This window comes from Varroa jacobsoni, unplaced genomic scaffold (assembly GCF_002532875.2).
Source record: "Varroa jacobsoni isolate VJ856 unplaced genomic scaffold, vjacob_1.0 scaffold_1092, whole genome shotgun sequence".
Lineage (NCBI taxonomy): Eukaryota > Metazoa > Arthropoda > Arachnida > Mesostigmata > Varroidae > Varroa > Varroa jacobsoni.
This window is the reverse complement of record NW_019213994.1, coordinates 24,227-38,567: the sequence shown is the minus strand read 5'-3', so window position 1 is coordinate 38,567 and position 14,341 is coordinate 24,227. Positions and strand designations below refer to the sequence as shown.

At 40.3% G+C, this 14,341-nt stretch overlaps 1 long non-coding RNA gene across 4 annotated transcripts in view; it reads right to left on the bottom strand.

Moving 5' to 3' along the window:
- The window catches only part of LOC111266500 (uncharacterized), a 40,381-nt gene that overhangs the window by 18,302 nt on the left and 7,738 nt on the right, over positions 1-14,341 (bottom strand). The window lies entirely within an intron of this gene.

The following is a 14,341-nucleotide window of genomic DNA, read 5'->3' as shown; positions in this document are numbered from 1 at the left end:
CTGTTTTCTTCGGAACCTGGACTCTGCGATTTAATGGAGATAAATGACAAAGAATGCTATCAGTACATACGAACATTAGCTTGATTGAATACATCTATGCCGTTGCGAAAAATGTTATAGACAGTTCGGGAGCGTTCACATATTTTAAGGTGATGATTATTGTGTAGGACTAATTTTGAAGAATCTAGCTTCTCCAAACACTAGCTTTTCCTAATAAAATTATCTCGTAGAATCAGACCTATCCACTGGACCTATCCATTTTTAAAGTTTTTTTTGGGATTACAGACACGGACGACGGACAATTATCGAATAGCAAGATTCCAGAAAGTCACTTAGTTCTAGTTTTTACTTGTTATACATAAAACTCGATTCTCTTAGTCTTAGCTGAAATAGGATTTATGCTTCTTTACACGGAAGCTCTTCATATGAGAGCTAGCCTAGCCCCTGAGTTTCGGACTCTGTTCCCTACCCTCGAACGAACCCACCTAAAAGGAGAAAAGCAACCTGATGGTGCCTGAAGAAGCAGGTCCCGTAACATTGGCTTTTGCTTAGCATTCTTTCCTCGACCAGAACGCCGACGACGTCACGATATGTATGACGTCCTCAACGTTGATGGGCAGTGTCCTCACAGCAACTGCATATATTCATCTGCCGCCCCGGCCACCGCTTTCCTGTCAAGCTGGAGGACAGATCTGACGCAAGAGAGCCACGCCTTGCTACCGGCAACCGGACATCCGTCGTCAGCGCAATTACCTCCTTACACATATGCTTATATGTATAAGTGTTGATTACGACCACTATTTTGCAGTAAAGTGGTGCCTGTCGGAAACATCCCCATGCTAGGTAATCGAATTCCTTATTCCATCAGGGCCCCAGCTTCCTTTTACCTGTTTTTTTTCCTAGTTTACTTTTAATGCTAGTAACGGTTGCACCTACTTCGTATTCGAAACCCATTCAATTTTACAGGATACGTCATTGAAAAATTAGATCTGTCGAGTGCACTTGGCGAAATGGAAATTTTCAAGCAGGGAAAGCACTACAGAAATTTTCCCTGCCAACCAGCATAGCGGTTGCACTCTTTGCTTTCATTTAAATGCCGATTACCGCAGGTGGGCCGTCCCCAACCTAACTCTTTTTCAGAATAGAGAAGTGGAGCCAATTTTTGAACAAAGAGACAGTTTCCACAGGCATTGCGAAAGCAAGGGGGAGAGACCATGCTAGACTTTTTCCTCGACGATTTTTTGCATAGGAGTATGCGTATAACAAAGGCCATCTCAGCCGCTGATCCTAATCATAGCGAATAGTCCCATTACATTGACTGCATCGAAAACAAAACATCATCTTATTTTATTCAGCTTCGGTGTTTCAACTTTCAAAGAACGAGGACCAGAAAAACGACACCGTCAGGTCGTACTCATTGAAAAGAAATCTAATTCTCTTAATCCATCCTGTGAATTGCTAGCAAAGATGGGTCTCTACAATGATTTTAACAACACTGATTGATAAAAGGTTTGACTTTCCAAGCATATAAGTTTTTTCAAATAAAGCAGTATCATCGGCGTTGTTAAACTTCAGGTGATAACCTTAGCTGGATAGCAAGTATGTACGAAAATAAATCGTGCCTATTTGAGTATATTAACATGTATTTATCTCTAATGTACAAAATTTAGTTTTGTACATTAGACCAAAATTTGACGGACTCATTCTTCGTTGCTAGGCCAGCCTATGACACATGGCTTTCCCTTGAACCAGTACATTAATACCAAGAAAATAAATAACCGTATCACATTTTTGAAAATGCTTTATAAGGGAACAGAACCTTGTTTTTTCAAGTCAATAGCAGCCCATCTAGCTTCTGTACTTCCGAGTGCGACACCTACATTTGCTTAGTATACTTCTACACAGCTACCGATAAAACAGTTTTAACAAGAGAAGCAATTGCAATAATACAATACATGAAGCTTGGTGTACGGTGCGGGTGCAGTGCTGACTCAGAGCTACCCACATCTAGAAAAATCGAATGCAGAGAGGTCTGCATTTCAACGGTCTATTACCACCGCATACAAAGCAGAAATACTCTATAGATCTGCATTCAGGATGGTATTACGGCTTGAATTGAGCAATGTATAAACCTCTTACCCGCTATCGCCGACCTTCTAATATGGAGTATTTTCGCACGTAGAAAGTATGGGACGATTTTCTTACCTAATTGAAATAAGAAAGTTTCTGCTATATCGTCTGCCTAAGACAAACACGCGCATGTTCTTCATTATCGAAACGCTGTGGTAAAATGTGGTTGTCCGGGCATTTCAGTGATAATTTTCTATGACGTTACCATATACCGTATATTGAATAACCTACCTCTATATGTAACTCTGGTTCAGTCTGCTAGACTTTCCTTTTACATAATATATATATATATATATAATAAAGTGTCTACTTGCAGCTGTATCTCAGGAAACGTTGTGGCAGTTCGTGCACTTCTATTACAAAACACACACCTGTTGCCTTTGAAAAACAGGATGCTTACTACTGATCGAAACGCTATCTTCTGATAAATTCAAAGCCCTTCAGAAAGTGGTTTCCGTATCCTGTTTGAATCGAAAAGTCCAAGTCCGAACGTTGAATTGACAAATTGCTGATCCTTTTAGATCTGAAACTACTTCTCTTTAGGTTGAACGATCAGCCGCATGTTGGCCTATTGCCAATATTTAAAAAACCTCAATCCTAAATAGACCTAACCAATTTTTCTTGACATTTTCTTTAATTATAAAAGCAAATGCGCGCTGAACATCATTATGTACGCGACTGTGAGCTGGAGTGAAAGCCTATTTATAATTTTTTAAAAGCCGGTCATTATAGAACATGCTTTATTTAAAGAATCACTCTTTGATGCGTTCATAATGCCAAACATCGGCCTTCTAGTATGAAAAACGCTAAATTCAATTCAAAACCTCTTTTTGTTAAGTAGAGGATTAAGAAATAACGTACATCAGTAGATAGATTTTCATTAACATACCTATCAACCTTACAATCGCGTGGTATTATATGCCATAGCTGGCGAACTTTTGCTTTTGCATGAAGAATTGCTGGTAAAAAAATGTTCGACGTACGCAAATGATATATAGGGAGCAAGGCTGAGTTTCCTGCTACAGTTGTTATATATAATTATAACCGACTATGCGTGGAGAAAGCGGATAAAGTAAGTTAATAACTGAGAACTCACTGGGCAATGGTGGATTTCACACTCCAGTATAAATGCTTTATTTCTCAGATTCCAGACAACTGCAGCCTCTTGTCCATCTTCTAGCTAACTAGTTTAGACTCGACTTTGTCAAGTAGCCGGTGTTTAGAAAAAGATAAAAGGTTGTCAGTTTTTGTGCTTGGTTCATATGTCTACCTTCATGATATACCGCTATACATTGTTGCTTAGGATTGTTGAATTGCACGTGTGGCAAGAACAGTTTTACAATCAGAGTATAATTCTACATATAATTGAGTTTAATTTCGAGTAAGCTGCCAGCTATTACGCGGTTCATCTAGTGTAGAAACAAAGCACGGGTCATTTTTTATTTCTCTCTATTTGACTAGTAGTAACGTAATTAAAGAAGGGAAAAACGTTTTTTCCATCTAGCCAATCGTTACATATTGTGTATGTAAAACGAACAGAATTGTGCTTGGCTTCGAATAACCGAAAAGCTTTGAAGGTGGTCCCGCAGGGCTTCGTAGTAAATCCGCTAGCTCTGCGATGGTAAGAAACAGCGCGAATAATAAAGAACAAGCTCCGGGAAGACCGGCAGAGGCAATGGTATGAAAGGACGTCGCATGAGAGTTCTATCAAAACAGGCTTTTAGTTGTAGGCCGCTCGTTTTTGTATGTTGAGGTGAAGGAGTTCAAAAAAACAAGATTGGGAACGACGACAGCAGATTGTCGCTGACGACTGGACGAAATGTATTGATGTTCACTGAATACATACCAATCAGGACAAGGATCCACAGAAACACGAATGCCCATTCAGACTCACAACGTATATTCCGCACTGATAGTACCGCTCGCATCTCATTTGATTGTTGCCTGCTGCACTACAGTTAGAAATAAATTAGGTAGTAGACAAGGTATCCATTCTTAAGAAGGGTAAACAATTTTCAACTTCTCGTTCCACGTCCTGATTGAGATAGAGTTTTTGTCCAAGTTAAATCAAATATTGGATTGAAACGTTCGGATCTTGAATTAGGACGTAATAGTATGCCTTATTCACTGAAGATCAACGGACTAGAGTTTCAAAGATCGAATCTAAGTGTGTACAGCGCATGTAAATATACCCAAGAAAAACTATACATTTCTATATATATATATATATATGTTTTTTCCAGTTTGCGTTTGTTGCTAACCTGAGAAGGTCCTTGTTTTTATGCATGGCAGACCTCGTCTGGCAACTTTCATGTACGTCAGAAGCTAGAGAAGTAGTACGTACAGCAGCCCTAAATTGGTAAAAGGTGTTCACGACACAGAAAACGAAAAAGTGGGTACATACGCTCACCGGGTCATATGAAAAAAATATGTCCACAGGAAAACGGTCATAAAAAAGAAATGTTCTTCAATTGAAATAGCAAATGCTTCCGCTGTTACGCGTAGGTTTTTGATTGTGGCCTCTACCGCTTGTCGGAATGGTTTCTCTGAATATTAAGTTACTGAGTACAGCTTAGGCAGCCAACTAGTTAACCTTCATATATATTCCAGCGGAAAATTTCAAATAAGTAAATATAAAGCCGCCATAAGAGTCCAAACGTAATATCTCGCTGACATAGAAGATGGCTGAGCTTACCCTAAATACAAACACTGCACTGTAAATACTACTGACAAAATCGTTTTAGCTCGCTAGGGTAATGGGTACTATCCGTGAGAGTTGCCTGTCAGTTCAATCAGTTGCCGCAACAAAAGCCGTCGTAAAATACAAAATAAGCTCGCCCATAAAACCACCGCTAGTGCGTTCTAAGCTATAGCTACGGCTCTCTTGTAGGCGTGTTATCAAAAGCTGGCTTAGCTAACAGCGAACAGCTTCTCTTAATTTGATGACTCCTTTGGGCGATCGGACCAATTGGACCGCACTTGGGATAGAGAGCGCATACGAACCCTTCTCCATTGGATAGCTCTATAATAGTGGGTCCTCTATAGAAGCGCTAAAATTGTAGGTTTCTCCACGGGTTGGTTCCCTGTCGTAGCTGAAAGCAAAGCCGAACCAGCGAAGCCTACAATTGAAAAGATTCGGCAAAGCAGCATAGCGAGTCGTCTAAGACACCTGACCAAGATAGGTTAAATGGGATTGAGAAGATAGAGATTGCCCAATCTGGCCCTGTCTCGGCTTAAGGCCAAGCTAGTTTCTGGACTGTACAATTGGACAGATAACTTCCAAGCGACCGTTGTTGATAGCTTGAAAGCGAGCAGACTGATGCGAAAAGCGTCGCTTGCTAGACCAACAACAGCAGCCAATATAACAACGACAAAGTTTTCTGCTACTTTTTACTTCGCTAATTTTTTTCCACACCTACTAGCAAGACATTCATTAGGCTGAAGGTAGGGCAAGTTAGGTGTTTCCTTAGTTAACACTTGGCTCCTATTTCCAACTGAAGTCGTCAAAGCAATCCGATACGGTCAGGGTGCTCATCTTTTAATAGATTTTACTCAGTCATGTGTGCAACGTCTGCTCCGGATGTCCTTGACACGGTCAGAAAACCTCTATCTCCTCTGACTTCTCATTAGCATTTATGAAACGAGAGACACATTATGCTTCGGATACGGTATTTATTCGATGCTAATGGCAACGTCATGTCAGCTGCCGCATCATTACGTTGTTCTGAAGCATTTTTTTATTAATGCTACAGCCATGACGTAAGGAATATTGTGTGCACAAAAAACATATCGCAAGTATCGAAATTGCGTAGGTTTACATTACAAAAAAAAAATATATATATATATTGTATAAGTAAAAATAGACCTGTGTCGAGGTCGCAGATAATAGATAGCGGTTATGAAGAAAATAACTAGGCGACGACGCATTGTTCACGACCTGCAGCGATACTTCCTGCAAGCCTACAGAAAGAACCTTTGAAGCGAAAGCCGGTCGTCCTGATCCTGCGTAAGTTGCCGCGGTAGTGTTAGAGTTTGGGGATTACTGGATACGTTTACTAACCTTAGTGCTCAAACTGCATGCAATAGAGTAGACACAATCCTAGACACTCTCCAAGAGTCTCTTCTCCTCAACCTTTTCAACATACGCGTAAGCTAAGTCAGTCCCATACTTCTCTGAGTCTTGTCTAACAAACTTTTGCTAGCTGAAGATGGAAACAGGTCGCTTTTAAGTTTAGATGACACTTCTCTGACCTGTATTAGCGTACAATAATTTGTCAGACTATTTTCCAGCATCGTCCCCCTCGCCGTTTAATTGATTAACTAATCACTAGCTATCTGCCCTACTGACTTGTCATCTTTCATACAATATCTGACGATGATCGGTATCTTAATGTTCTATGGCGTATCTGATCTTAGATATTTCACCGTGCGATGCAGAAGTCGATCTGTTGGGTCAGAGAAAATAAAACAGACGTCTCAAGTGGTAACAATGGACACAAAGTAAACGAGCAACGGTGAAGAGACACAGTGCGCCATTTTTATTAGATGCATGAAAAATACGAGTACGTTGTTGATTACGAAATCGCTTGGCGTTAACAGAACGTTTGCAAAACGTAGCATCGTCATCATGGGCTGCCACAGAGCCTCGACTATATCAAATTCGTCCATTAATGCACAGCGATAAGCTCCGCTGTTGCGTGCATTTTGCTCATAACCAATCCACAGTGAAACGTCTACCTCGTCTAGTAGAACCAGTTGAGCGCTTAGGTGTTCCCGTTTAGGTTCGTGCAGATCAATTCTCCACTCAGTCTCGGGTTTGGAATCGATCTTCCGAAGCTCGACCCATCTCGAATTTGCCATTTTTCAAGCAGACGATGGCTTTGAACTGGATCAGCTTGTCCTAGCGCAAGCGTACGTGCGTAGGACATGGCACACCTTAACATTGCTACCTAAGCAGTAGTGCATCCAATCGTCAGCTAGCCTTACGACAATTTCGGTTGTTTAGCAGTTTCCGCTGATCAGGCCGTGGCTGGCGATAGGTCTCAACGACCGGCCCTAAGAGGCAACGAGCTGGCTTTTGTCGCCTGTACAGTGAAGCGATGGGAATGGAGAAAAAGGCTTTTAGAACAAGAGCCATCAGCGTTCGCTGGTAGTCAAGCAGCAATTTCCGATACAGAATCGAAGCAACCCGTAGAACATGGCAATGGGTTTACCATCGGACAAGGGCAAGTATTACACGTTAGTCGCTCTACGTAATGATAGGCCGAGATTTTGGCCCGTTCCGTTATGAACCTTTTTTCAGCATCTGTTAGCTGTACTTCAAAGACGTCAGGAGCTGTCACGAGACGACAAACGATATTATCTGCTCTGCTGTTACGACGGCAACAATCGACAGCCTACTGCCCACTATTAAAATATACGTCAAGGCAAGGGGCTTTTAGTCCCAAGGTGCAGGCTTCTCTTGCAATGTATTAAATATCAGGATCTTAACTAGAATTGCCAATGAGAATTAAATTAATAGCCAATCAACTATAGTAAGCATTCAACATCCTGCTGGGATTGCATGCCCGAAATCGGTCATCGAATAATCATATCATTGAATCTGGTACTTGGGTACACCTTTCAGACCTATCATTATCTCACGGCAACGAGAGAACTCTCCGGCGACCGAAGGCACCTTTGGTTTTTTGTAGGAAGCGCTTAAACGCGTATCTAACTACATGTTGCGAACCATTACAAAATATAGCTATCACAGTCACTTTTACTAACACTGTGTCAAAGTCTTCCAATAAATGGGCATCTATTTTCTGACATAAAAAGCATTTTCTAAAAACACGTTTGCCCCTTCTGTCAGCGCGAGCGACGTCCCGTTGGCGGAAATCTGTGGCATTCTAGTAAACCGAGTTTAAACAGCGCGTTCCCTCACAAAAAAATGTATCTCTGAGCAGCTGAGACTACAGTTCCGGTTTGAAATTTAGTCACGTCTAAAAGAGCTGCGAGTAGAGCCCTACACATGAAATATGCTAATTTCCAATAGAACAGTTAGATTTAATAAGGATACAAAAGAAATTCGCTATTGAAAGGTTAAGACACTGCGGGGAACGTCCTCATATAGGTACGCTTCAGATAGTAGAAAACATAGCAAATCGAATGTTCTGAAACAAATAACAGATTAGTATACTAAATAGTTTGTTTGTATTGGGCCAGGTGTGATACGGTATTGACCGCACGACACGGGGTAAACACGAAGCGCTTGCATTTAAGCTCTCTTTCGTCATTTAAACATCCGATCCTTTTTCCACCCCTTTTCTGTTGAGCTTTGCTTAATCAATATGGCTGTATAGCGGTAGTCCCAAATTGTGTATAATTTCTGTGCGGATTTTTACGCATGCGTTTGAAGTACGTGTCACTCTTTTCGAGAGAAAGCCGTACCTTCGCCTGTTCGTTGTATATGTCATAGCACCTGCCCAATACCAAGCGCCAACAGTTGATGCAGTAGTGGCGTGTTTGCCCTCTAAATTTAATACTTCATGATCTGAGAAATCGGGCTTAGATACGCATCTTGTTTCGCGCCAGGGAACAAATATCCAAAGCAATGCCTAACGGCAACACCGGGTGTAAAACTCAAAACATTTGTTTTTCCTCTTTAACTTAGTCTATTTTAGACTTCTCTTGCAAAAACATTTCTCTAACGCATTATCACACGCTATTGTGATCACACGCTAAGTCATGCATCTATTACACACTGACGAAATGTTACGCCACACTAACTCATCAGCCGATTTACCGATAGAAGACCTTCATTAGCCAAACACCTATTTGGCGCAGGATCAATTTTAAGTTCCGTGAATGGATGCTGAGTCCTGTCTCTTTCAAACTAAAGTCGAACCATTGAGAGACAGTGGGGTGAATTTATTGTAACACAAAGCCAGTCAATCGAATTGCGACCCACACTGGGTTGCAACTAAATCACTAGAACGAAAAAATTCTCTTATCTGGCTGAACCTGCATACGGTGCTGGCAAAAACGGCTGTTACAAGCTTGATGCGCAGATAGATGCGTTTTATCACACGGCGTACATATGTATGCCGTATGGTACTGTAAGTATGATATATGGAATGACAAGGTCTCCAAAGATAGCGATATAGTTAAAGGCTAACGAAATGATTGAAAATTTATCTGCAGTTTATCTCAGGATACAAATGTTAGACCGCCGACAAGAGCAAACGAAAGACAATCACACTAACTAATCTCGAAAAATTGACCACCGTTTCAATCATTAGTGTTAGTAAGTAACGCAAGACTCGATGCAGATTTAACAAACAGCTACATTCATAAGTAACAAGTTGAGATAAACTTGTACCTCATTATGGTGCCGAATATATCAGGCAATGCTTCATGATGCGCAGGCACTGGATGCATTGATTGAATATTGTTTATATAAGTCTAACATGTACGTTATCTATGTGGAGACATCTACGTTGATACCAATAAGCTCGCCGTCTGTATAAGCAAAAACGAATTATTAAAGTAACAATTAACTGGCAGAAAAACACTTTGTTGAAAAACACACAGCTATTGATGTTGTCTGAAGGATAATACAGAAGTTGGGGCAAACCGCACCGGACGACCAAGCAATTCTGAATGCACTTGAAAAAATCCTCATCAAGAGGAATCTCTGACAGCTCATAAATTTTGGCACAAGGCAAAGATCATAAAGCACATTTCCTCTTGCAAAACTCAAAAAACACAAATTAAACAAGATCTTTCATTGTACTTCGACACTAGGTAAGTTAAGCCGCGTACAAATTAATGGTCGTTGCTAGCGTAATAAAAGTCTGAAATGTCATACTAACAAGAACATACTGAATAAATTATAAACTGGCCAACACAAAAGTATGACATCATATATCTGGGACCTGGTATTGACTAGCTTGGCGTGAATTAAAATCAAGAGACCGTTCGATACAGGGTTCACTTTCACATGTATGGCTGAGCATCTGAAAAGGCAGTTTCTGGGCTGGGCAGCTCTAGTATAGTCCGTAGCGTAAACGTGGGACGATACAGTCAATGAGCTTCTATAATTTAGGACCGGTATGTACGTTCGATATACCCTGTCGCTAAGACGAACGTAAATAATTATTAACCAATGCGAACGACAACGTCCATGGCTGTCTATCTTAGTTTGTTTGGTAGTTTGTTCTGAATGTATTTTTTTTTCCATAGAAAGCGCACGCTAAAAAGTAGCCAGCGGCACCCGTGTCCCCATTGGGAGTGACGTTATATAAGATTTAGATTTACTTTCATGTAAATTTGAAAGTTTTCTGTTCTGAACGTCCCTGCTTCATCAATGCCGTATTCGCTTGGCAGAGTCCTGAGCTAGCTAATTATAAGAGCTACTCCTGTGCAATCTACCGACAAGTGTACACCCCAAAGCCCTCAGGGGAAATTAAAAGATATACCTATAGTCGATTCCGTATGTTCAATGATGTTTTAGGAGATATTATTTTGCGAATGACCAAGAGATCGCTGTTTTTAAAGTTCAGGTGCAATGCCTTGAAGAAGCCGTAATGGCTAATAACAATGAAGCGGCACTTCAATGGATTGAGCTGCGGTTTACTTTCATCAGGACATCGGCCACTTATGAGCTGCAATATCGAATTTTGTCACATAACAATACAACTCTCTATTGGCCAATAAAACTTTACAGACTGACAACAAAACAGCCTTTACATAGTTATATCATCAGGACAACGTTCTCACAAAACATCTGATCGATCTGCTTAGCTGGAAAGCAACAGTGGCTTCCTGCCGAGCACGAGCTGGTTTTATGTAGCGGGTAGGATCTCCAAATGGCTCTTTTTCTCTCCATCATATCCGATGGTAAGCTTCCGCGAGTAAATTTTATATTCAGCACTACGTTAAAGCATAAAAAAGCATTCTATGGCGTACCATTTTACCCACTTCGCTTTGCCGTTCAGCCTGACGACGTTCCGCCATTGCATGCAGCTTTCCCCTTCCTCCACCGTCATTTATGTAGCAGGTTCAGGCGAAAAACAGAACCTAATAGTTACTGCAACGATTCGAGCCTCACTCGTACCATTTCGCACTCGGCTCCTGTCAGGATGAACGAATCAGCCAAAGAACTCTCATGCAGACGCATCAAAAACGCAGCAAAATGCATTGTTGATTTTTGAGAACCTTGAGAGGAGACGTGTTTGTTTCTATACGGCACATGAAAACTGGCCTTCACTGTCGATTTTTTTATATGGCTGAAATCACCTTTAACAGTTTAAACGATTCCATTATTTCCCGATCCTATGACTATCTTGACTGACTGGCATTTGTTTCGAACAAGTCAACTTAGGATAGCGGGAGCTAAGGCTACAAGATGCCAACGTCGAGCCGCCTACTCATCCGGGTTTCGTCTACTGTTACTGAGGCTGTCGTATAGCCATCAGCATTGACCGTTGTCTGCCATTGGCATAACCAATTCCAAATAAATGTTACTACGACTCTTAGTGATATTAATTTTTATCACACACGCAAAGCTGTGTAGATGACTGGCCTGTCGTAGTAACGTACTGACTTTACCTAAAGAAATTGTACCGCATTGTTATTCTTGGGTCTCGCCCCAAGCACAGTCGGTGCAAAAGACTACACCGAATACAGCGTTTTTATTAATTTCTCTTGCGCAAACTGCTATTCTGACAATTAGTGAGCTAGCTAGTTAATTTAGATAGTTAACCAAGTTATCGATTCGTCGACAACTTTTTTAGACGATGGTGGCATTTGTATTATCATTGCGTCGGTGTACTATCGCAATGGATACTCATTCCTACATAATGAAGTTCATTATTCAGACTAGCGGTATTTGCTGAAGATAGCGATATCGATATAGCAGCCGGTACCGAAACAAATCACCGGCCAATGGCAGATACACGACGGCTCAATACAGGGTGTAAATAATAAACTAGTCAGATTTCCTACAGCCTAAAAAACCTCTTGATTTTCTAATGCTATTCGATTGTGCAGGTACAGTGAGTCACAACAATTTTTCCGTCAGCTTTAGAAAACCATACCCCATATTGCTTCAGTGATAATAATGGTAAGCAATGGTGCAATGCCCCTCACCAACACGACGTAAAACACTTCACCTTTAAGATAGAGCTGAAGAAAGATAAAACAAGTGCACATATCGTAAATGGATTTAGGGTTTACTCTCGTATATGTGTTCATTTTACATTGAACTAACTAAAATAGCAGAAAATAAATAGAACCTAGTTTCTAGTGACTTTATGCCCTCGAATCAGAATTTCTGAGTGTCGAAGTTTATTGAAAATGATAGTAACTGTTTGTTGATCTACAAAAAAAGCGCTCACCTTCTTTGAACTCTGCATCGTAATCGTACAGCAGCAGCTTCAAATCTGTAAACAACTTTGTTCTTCTTTTTAAGCGTCTATTTAGCGCAGCGTCTGATGTTTAAAAGCTAATTCCTTAATGATGAAAATACCCCCGGACTATGGAAGTTTAATCTGTAGGTGGATTTCATTGGCGGCGATATCAAATACTATGGGGGCACAGTTTTAATGAATGTTCATTTACCGTTATCTCAGTATTACACAATTTTGTTTACGTAGAACTTACATATTAGTGGAAACCAACAAACGCATCGCCGATATGTGTCCATTCGGTTAACAGAGTGTGCTTTGCATAATTCTATAGGAACCTTTTCAGCCGAATGGATCAATTACCTTTAGCGTTTTCCAACATTTTTAGACCTACTTAGGATCATAGGCTACTATATAGGATGATATTTGAAATTTTGGCTCGTGGAAGAATGCAGATACCTAACACATTTTAATGCATTTTTTTAACACATTGTCAGCTTATGTGCAGCCGATGCATACATTTTTTTAATTAAATCAAGGACTCCAATTTTAAAAAATCACGAAAAGTTAACTGTGAACTTTGCCCTGCTTCGATCTTAGGATCAACGAACTCAGGTTATATCTATCAGAGTTATCTCTGTAATTTTCTGCTTTGTGACATTCTTCTAATCAGAATTCGCAAACATTCTATTATTGGGTTAAATTGGGCAAGTCTCACTTCTGGCTTCATTTCTTCTGTAAAACTCATTAAGCTGGAATGAGAGAAAAATAAGCTTGGATATCTAGGTACGAACTCTGTACATATCCTATGTACATACAAACTTCCGATAACGAACATACTGGCCGCAGGATACGCTGCTCGATGTCTATCCAATAGCTTGCGATAGTTTACTTTTACTGTTGTAAGCTGGCTCTTATCCTAAAGAAGACGGAAGTCCAGCAACTGCTTATGATGAAACGTAGCGGAATATATCGATGTATGCGTATATGAGTACTTGTATATCATGGTCTTTCACGAACAGAGGGGCGTCCGGATATTAGGCTAAACCTATGTCCTAATCTAGCTAACTAACTTCTTATCAATGCCCCATGTGAACATATGCTCTAATTCACTACAATATATATCTTTTTATACCGTATATAAGCACGTAACATTCATTCGTCGTGTTGCAACTCGTTTTATGCTGACTGGGTATTATCTTATAAAATGAAAAATTTATAATAATAATATATGGGAAAACGTTCTTTGATATATTGAGCGCGTATTGCTCGGGTGAAGGAACGGGCGACTCTTTGCAGCGAGACAAGTGAACTTTCGCCGTAGATTCGAGAGGCCAGAAATAGCTGATTCGTTTAAGTCAACTTGGCACTGTAGAACTCGACCAGAGCATGATTAGCGGCAGAGATATAATGTTATAACTGGTAGAGACGTTTCCGGGTGCATGAGTATACGGAGGCGGGATCTTTGGTTCATGCACGCGTTATACATTAAAATTGTTAATGGATTCAGGTACGTTTGCTTAAGTGGACTATGATACCATAGGCCATTCTTAAACAGAAAGTTTTTCAGGGGCTGAAATGACGTTAGGTATTCTGGTGACATTAGAACATTAGGACATTTCGAAAACGTCTTAGATTAGGTACCAGAAGTAGGAGCCATCTTTAAGGGAGTTTATGACCGAAAGCTTTTTATATTCTAATCTAAGCAATCTTCGTCAACTAAAATTACAACCAATGATTTCAAGACAGCAAATTATTTTAAAAGCTTTTTTTTTCCCTATTTTTGTATATATATATATATATATTATAAATATTATTAT